At 47.0% G+C, this 7,542-nt stretch overlaps 1 non-coding gene across 1 annotated transcript; it reads left to right on the forward strand.

Annotated features, from left to right (window-relative positions):
- Positions 1 to 7,296: 7,296 nt before the first annotated feature.
- TRNAM-CAU (transfer RNA methionine (anticodon CAU)) lies at positions 7,297 to 7,369 on the forward strand. The gene has a single exon. It is a non-coding gene; the product is annotated as a tRNA-Met (tRNA).
- Positions 7,370 to 7,542: the final 173 nt, after the last annotated feature.

A 7,542-nucleotide genomic window follows, 5' to 3' on the forward strand; every position in this document is an offset into this window, starting at 1 on the left:
TCAGCAGTGTGCTCCCTCAGACACAGCCATGGCCGCCTCAGCTGTGTGCTCCCTCAGACACAGCCATGGCCGCCTCAGAGCACCCTGCCAGTGTACCACCTCAGCAATGCACAGCTATGGCTGCCTCAGAGTGCCCTGTCGTGTTCTACTTCAGCAACACACAGCCATGGCCACCTTGGGGCACCCTGACAGGCCTCTCTCTCAGTGACACACAGCCATGGCCACCTTGGGGCACCCTGACAGGCCTCTCTCTCAGTGACACACAGCCATGGCCACCTCGGAGTGTCCCACCACGTCCTCTCTCAACAATATGTACTCTTAAGCTACTTTGCCTCCATGCAGAGGTGCAAGTTCAGCAATTTGCCTTCAGTTTGCCTTCAGCATACGTAGGCACGAGTATGAGGCAGCTGTGGTAAAGTTTGCGTTCAGGGAACAAAGTGGTCGGAGCGGGTGTCGCAGTTCCCTGCAAAGCCCACCACCCGGCCTCGTGCGGTTTGTCAGGAATCGAGGAGATCGCCAGCAGTCTCAGCCGCGAGCCACGTTCGCCTGCGTTCACCCTGCAGATACTGCGTCGCAATTGGAAATGCCCAACTGTTTCTTCCCCTAGCAGCTTTCTGACACAAGCTGTTGGCTGTAGACTTTCAGCTGCCTGCCTTTCTCTTCCTCTCACATATGTTCCCGGCACCGTGTTTTGAAATATAAGAATGATTTTGCAGCAATAGGGCTACACAATTTCGCTGTACAATCCAACTTGTGTGGCTGAAGGGATGGGGAGCTGCAGCCACCAGTGTCCTTAGGAGTACAGGGAGAAGGGCCGTTTCCTAACCAGCTTAGAGCTTATCAGGGGTTTTTGCATTTTTTTGGCCTGGAACGATGCATTTGAAGTTAGAGCCATGCTGTGTTCACACGCTGGAATGAGGGTTCGTTGCCTAATTCTGTGATTCAGGGTCATACAGTTCCGGTGGCTGTATAATTATAAGGTGACACCATTAAAGATGTGACTAACCAAGGAGAGAAAAACAGCCCTAGGGTCTATGAGTGCTCTATCGATCACATCACTGTCCAGGGACAGCAGGTGAGACATAGTGGATGATCATCAGAAGGCTGATACACCTGAAACTTAAACTAGCAAGCCCAGATTTCTGTTCCAACAGAATTCTTTCTTATTTAAATGACTGTCTTTTAAAAAAAAATAAAAAATTCTGGGCTGAAAAAATTCTGCCACGCTCTCAGAATTGGCTGTGAGGGGCTGCCGTGTGGCTGTGGGCAGGACAAGCCCCGGTGAACCAGGTAGTGTTGGTTTTGGGGTGGACAGTGAGTCCTGGTGGCAGGGCTGACAATACCGAGCGCTGCGCGTCATGCGGTTTTCATCCACACTACCAACTGTTAGCGGGGCTGCAGCTCAGGCTGAAAGCATCCATATGGTGCTTAGGAAGAGCCACAATCAGAGTATCTGCTGACAGGCAGGGCTATCACATGTTCCACTCATAAATAATCAGCAGAGACTGTGAGAAGGAAAACTTAGATCCACACCAAGACTCACTTGACCTTTCCCTCCTCATCTCATCCTTTGCCTATGTCTGCATGTCGACAGCACAGACAGTTGGTGAGTCTGGATTTAGGAGAGGTGTTAGGCGCAGTTGGAATGACAGCATGGACATAGCCTTTGGTACCAGCTCTGCCTAAGCACAGTTCTCCATCCCTAGTGAGAAAATGCTGCTTTTGAAAATGCTTTTCCTTCAAACTTGGTGACTATGTCGGAAAGGAGCCCTTTAAAAATCTAGCCCGCAGAGCATTTTTATTCTAGTCTTGGAACACTTTACAAAGCATTTAGTCTGAAGAAGAGAAGACTTAACTGAAAGGAGACATTGTATTGTCTTCAAATATGCAAAAGGTTGCTGCAGAGCAGGAGGGTATTAGTTCTCTGCGTGCAGTGAGTCTAGGACAAGAAATAATGAGCTTACATCTTGGAAAAGGCGATAGAAATTAGACATTGGGTTAAGGGTAAGAATAGCTGAGCACCAGAACGAATTGCCTAGGAAAGCAGTGGAATAGTCACCATCGGATATTTTTATTTAACAAGAAGTCAGTAAAAAATCTGTTCTGAAGAGTTTAGGCAGAATTGTTCTTATCTCAGGGAGAAGGATGGGGTAAATAATCTCTTACAATACCTGTCAGCCCTAGTTTTTCATGAAGCAAGAGAGATGTGATTTGCCCAAGCTTACAAAGCAGGTTAGAGCACAAGCTGGGTTCGCATTCCAGCTCAGATCCTCATGTCTGCAGCCGACAGAGCTGGCTATACTAAATCTGAAGTCTGAAGTGAAAACAAAGCCAGGTTTTCCCAACCATCGTATCTTCCACAAGGTTGGTTTTCGGTGGCATGGGGTTTTTTTGTTAAAAAGCCAGTATGAATGGCGGCCCCAAACCCTAGCTGATATTTGCAGCACTTCCCTGGGGAAAAACTCCCACTTTTCCTATTTTTTTCTGTATGAGCTGCTTCACAACAAAGTGAGTGTATCTCACAATCAGAATTCTAAACCATCCCCTCATTTCCCTGGTACAACAGTACTGGAAAGGCTTTTTACAGTGAACAGACAAAGCTATTCCTCTGCAGTGCTACACCCATGCTGGAAGACAGCACTTTAGTGTCTAGGGCTATTAGCTCAGCAGCTGTCAGCAGGATTAAATTCGCCAGAAACATGGAGAGAAAACCCCCATAAAAGAAAAGGAAAAACACTGTGCTGAAAGTAACTTGCATTTCAATCTGAATCAAAATACCTTCCCTCAGTTATTTTCTCATGAATTGTTCTTATTGATCTAGCTCAGCTAAAGATCAATGTGGGCCTTCATTTTTTTAACGCAGTGTGCAGCCATTACCCAGCCACTCTTGGAGATTTTCAGACAGGATCAGATTGTACTGAATTGTTTGCAATGCCTTAAAATAACTCTTCTGAGAAGTTTTGATATCAAATTTGTCTTAAGATGGTGACTACCCTATGAACAAATTCCCAAACTTCAAATTTCTCTGCAGAAGTTCTGAGTTAGGAGAACTCTAGCAAGAATGACAAAATATCTCTTTTTGTGGGGAATGTAAAAGTGTAATTTGAGAAAACTGAAAGTAAAGAAACCACTCTCAGAACATTTTCCCTGTGTGGGTTTTCTCTGAGGTCTAACAACAGATGAGCCTGTCCCTCAGTGGGAACGCTAGCACTGTCTCTCTCTTTCTGGCCACCTATTTCACAAGACTTTTGGAATATAACACTTTTGAGATTATTAGACAGATTCTTTTTGGATGGCAAATCCAAACTTACAGACACGTATGCAATTCCATCACAAAAACATAGTTTTCTTACAGTGTTTGCCTAAAACCTCATTGCACTCCCCGTGCAAGAAGTATTGCCCAAGACATCATTGCCGTGTACCATAACCCTGACATCAGTTACTGCCATTACTGCTGTTCCAGCAAACATTTCTTGGCTTCAGGATCAGGTTTTAAATGGGAACCACTGGTTTCACAAGGAGACACAGTAAATCAGTTGGTATAAGCAGCAATAACTTATGTTTATGTACTACCTTTCACTCAAAAAGTTCCATAACCTCTTGGCAAGCAGTAATGACAGTGTGAGTGCAGGAGGCATAGCAGGGAAAAAGCAGAGAATAATACAGCATGCAACAAAGTCTTCCGCTGATTTTTAGTACTCCCGGGATTTAAGCAATTGCACGCATATTCAATTATTAACCGAGTACTGCGTAGCCTGTGGCTTCAGTAAACACCCACCTTATTTACATCGTGAGAAACTGAGGCATGCGGAGGTTCAGTGTGTCTGTGATTGCACAACCATTGCTCAGCAGCCGAGCCAGTAATAGCATCTCAAACACCTGACTGCCTGTCCCATGATCTGTCCTGGGCAGGATAATGCTTCTGTGAACTAGAGCTGCCAGAGGTGTTGGGCACAATGAAATTGTTTCAGGCTGGACCGTGGCCAAAGCTGAACAACAACTGCTGCTAGCAGAAGTGCTATAAAGCCTTCTGTGACCCTAAGCTGATCATTAGATCAACTAATAACTCATTGCAAGGACAGTATGCTGAAGAAAGACCGTACCCTCTCTCATCAAGGGAGGGCACCGAGCTCAGCTCTAAAGCAGAAGGATGCAAAATGCTTCCTGAGTCATCAGCAACATTTTCTGCAGTGTTCTGGATTTTTCCTGAAGAGCCCTGTCTGTCCTCTGATCAGTTTATCCTGCAAAATCTGGTGAGATCAGTGTCCAGACAGAAAGGAAGAAGGTGGAAAATACTAAAATCAGGATGAGAAGAGCTATTTTCGCAGCTTAGAATAGCAAGGAAAGGGTATCTGAGATGAAAATAGGAGATCACAAAAACCAAAGCAAAATTCTTTGGTCTTTTTATTGAAATATTCTCTCTTCAAGTGTCCTGCCTCCAAAGATGCTTATTACAAAGCAGAAATCACACTGCAGGCTTATGCCAAAAAAACGTGCTGCAGATACTTTGTGTGGCAAACAGGGCTTGCAAAAAGGGTTTGTTCATCTGTCTTGGCCTGCCTTGCCATACTTTTCTGTCCCTCTTGCCAAATGAAAAATAAATAATTCTCTCCTAGCTGTTCAGGTTATAGTTGGCTGGATATGCCATCAGCTGGCTCATCCCTGCTCAGAGGATGGGAAGGCGTAAACACTTCCAGGATTACAGAAAATGAGGACACTAACTTTGGGACCAGTCCAAAGCCCTTTAGAGTAAGTGGGAAGACTAATTGACTATAGCGAGAGCTGCATCAGCTACTTAATTGCTGAAGGGAAATGAAACAATAAAATTTCCCCTTTTGGTGCATCCTTTTCCAAGAGCCCTGTGGTAATGGCTGCAAGCTGCCTGTCTGAAACAGCAGGACTGGAAAGTGCTGGACTATTACTCTGGTAATATTTACAAAGAAAGGTTCTCAGACTCTTCGTAGTGCTAGAGAGGATGGGAGATGGTGATAACACACTTTTACCAGCTTGCCTATTGTCACAAACAAAGCTGGTAGATTCAGATAATGGATTCAGCAACATAGAGGAGAAAGTGCTGATTTTATAGTCTGGCCACAGGGTGGTAAACACTGACGTTATAAGTTATATTCAGTTACAAGCACCCTGTTCAACACCAGCTCTCTGCCTTCTGGGCGCCAAGGACCTTTGCTGTGCCCAGACTCTGCTTGTAACTATTGTGTGATGCTCCGCAAGAACAGCACTGGAAACTTTTTCTGCCTGGGCCTTGAAACTTGGAGTGGAGACAATGATTGTTTCTCCTCTCTAATATGATGAAAAGCTGGGATTCCTCCACTCTGCTCCACAGGAAGGGGAAATTGGTCACGTTGAGCACTGAGAGCCCACAGGGCTTGTCACGTTGCATCTGGCTTTGCTCTCTGCCGGGTGACATCAGTGCATCGTGGAGGTGGGCACTACCTTTCAGCCAGACAGACTTTTCCCCTTCTAAATCTGGAAGACGTGGGCATGGGGTGATGGAGCACTGTGGGAACTGGCATGGATTTATGATGGGCTGTCCTGCCTTCTGCTGGGTTGGATTGGAAAGGGGGTCAGCGGGGCAGGGGGAAAGTCTGATCACTGAGGGATGGGGCAGGATGCGGTGGCTCAGCATCCGTGGAGCCAAGACTGTGGGTTAAGGTGATAGGGGTCAGATGGGTGAGGGGAAGGCAGAGAAGGTGGTAGGGTGATTAGGCACAGTAGGAGCATTCAGAGGAAAAGGAGAAAGTCCAGATAAAAATAGAAAATGCAAAAGAGAGATAAGCATGTGTGTGCTGTAGACTGCTGAGTTTCAGCTCGAGGCAATGTCACCAAGGACATCTTTTGTTTCATTCACACGAAAATCCTTGCCATCAGTACTTCTCCTGTCTTCTCCATGAATCCATCAGTCCCTAAACAAACAGATATGACAGGGCCTTCTACAGCTGTGTCAGAAACCTTGAGGACCAGCTCAGCATCATGTAACGTGGGGGGGAAAACCATGTGATTCAGTACAGGTGGAAAATGGTTACAGACATATTTCCAAACAGTCGGATGTTCGGTCGAGGTGACTTGTCCATGTGCAGGGTTTTAAATGCTTGGAGCAGCTTTTCTTAATTTAACCAGAATTGTGGGCACTAAACTTGTCCGTCACTGAAGCCCCAAAGGATTAGCACATTGTTAAAAATGACATCCTCATTCTGGACGTGGGTAGTGTTGGAAGGAGGAATGCAGTGGTTCAGGCTGTAAAAAGTCATGCATTTACTCATCCTGTGGTTGCAGCAATTTTGTTCCTACCACAAACCTTGCAGCCTGGACTCATCATCTGGCCGTCCCATACACATAGCCACCCAGACCTTCGGGAATCAGGGCATTGTCCCCCTGATGGCAAGAGCTGCCCACTAAACCCTTGGCAAAATCCTTGGGCTGTCCAAGGCGACCCAAACACCTCTTTTTGTCTGGTGGGACTGATGTCCAAAGGTTGTTCCTCCTTCATCTTCTGCCAGTGGCTCGCTTTGCAGGCGAAAAGCTTCCCTGCAGTGATTCTTGCTGGCAAGGTTTGGAGACTTTCTGCATCAATTAAACGTCTGCTTTCCTGCCTTCTTCCAATTTAGGTATTTGTCGCTTGATTGTCATGGTGATTGCTGCCTTGAGCCCCTCACTGAGCGTGAAGCCTGTCGATTAGGATTCAGGGCAGCACTTGTGCTGGCATCGCAGGGGACCCTCTTCTGCTGAGCGCTTCACTGAATGCACAGAGTTCATTTTGCTGCGGAAATCCCAGTCGAACAGCGACTCTTCACAGCGCGCAAACCAGGTTGGCTTTGATTTTTGTAATTACGTGGAAACAACTTGATTTCCTTGCGAGCATGTTGTCAGTGCGGTCCTCACAGCCTGTTCCTGGCCAGAGGATCTGGATGTGGGTGTTCAGGAACCCCTAAGGACTCTTTCAGGAAGGCAACTGTTTTGCAGAACATGGGGAAAAGAAGCCCTTAACAAAAAACCCCAAGGTCTCTCTGTGGAACAACATGGGAAAGAGGAGCCATTTACAAAAAATGTCAGTTCTGTCTTGCTTCTAGAAAAGCATGGGAAAAGAATGAATTTGGGGGGGGGGGGGGGGGGGAGGAAGAGAGAGAGAACGCCAAGAGGTCTCTCCTGCAGAAAAGGAGCCATTTGCGAGGCAGCGAGGTTTCTCAGGCAGCATCCCAAAGCACAGCTGCGCCAGGGGGAAGGCCAGGGACGCAGAGGCAGGTAGAAGGGGGGCGCCCGGGGGTTTACGTTCGAGGAGCCTCGTTAGCGCAGTAGGTAGCGCGTCAGTCTCATAATCTGAAGGTCGTGAGTTCGATCCTCACACGGGGCAGCTGTGGTTTCCTCGTATTTTTGATCCCGTGGAGCTTTCCAAGAGACAGCAATATAGTTTTATTTTTTTTTAATCGAATTGCAGCAGGGGGTGCGACCGAGGCGGCGGGACCGAGCCCCGCGGGCCTGGCAGCGGGCTGCAGCGCGGGCCGTTACTGGGCACAGCCACCACTC

Source organism: Falco peregrinus, chromosome 14 (genome assembly GCF_023634155.1).
Source record: "Falco peregrinus isolate bFalPer1 chromosome 14, bFalPer1.pri, whole genome shotgun sequence".
NCBI lineage: Eukaryota > Metazoa > Chordata > Aves > Falconiformes > Falconidae > Falco > Falco peregrinus.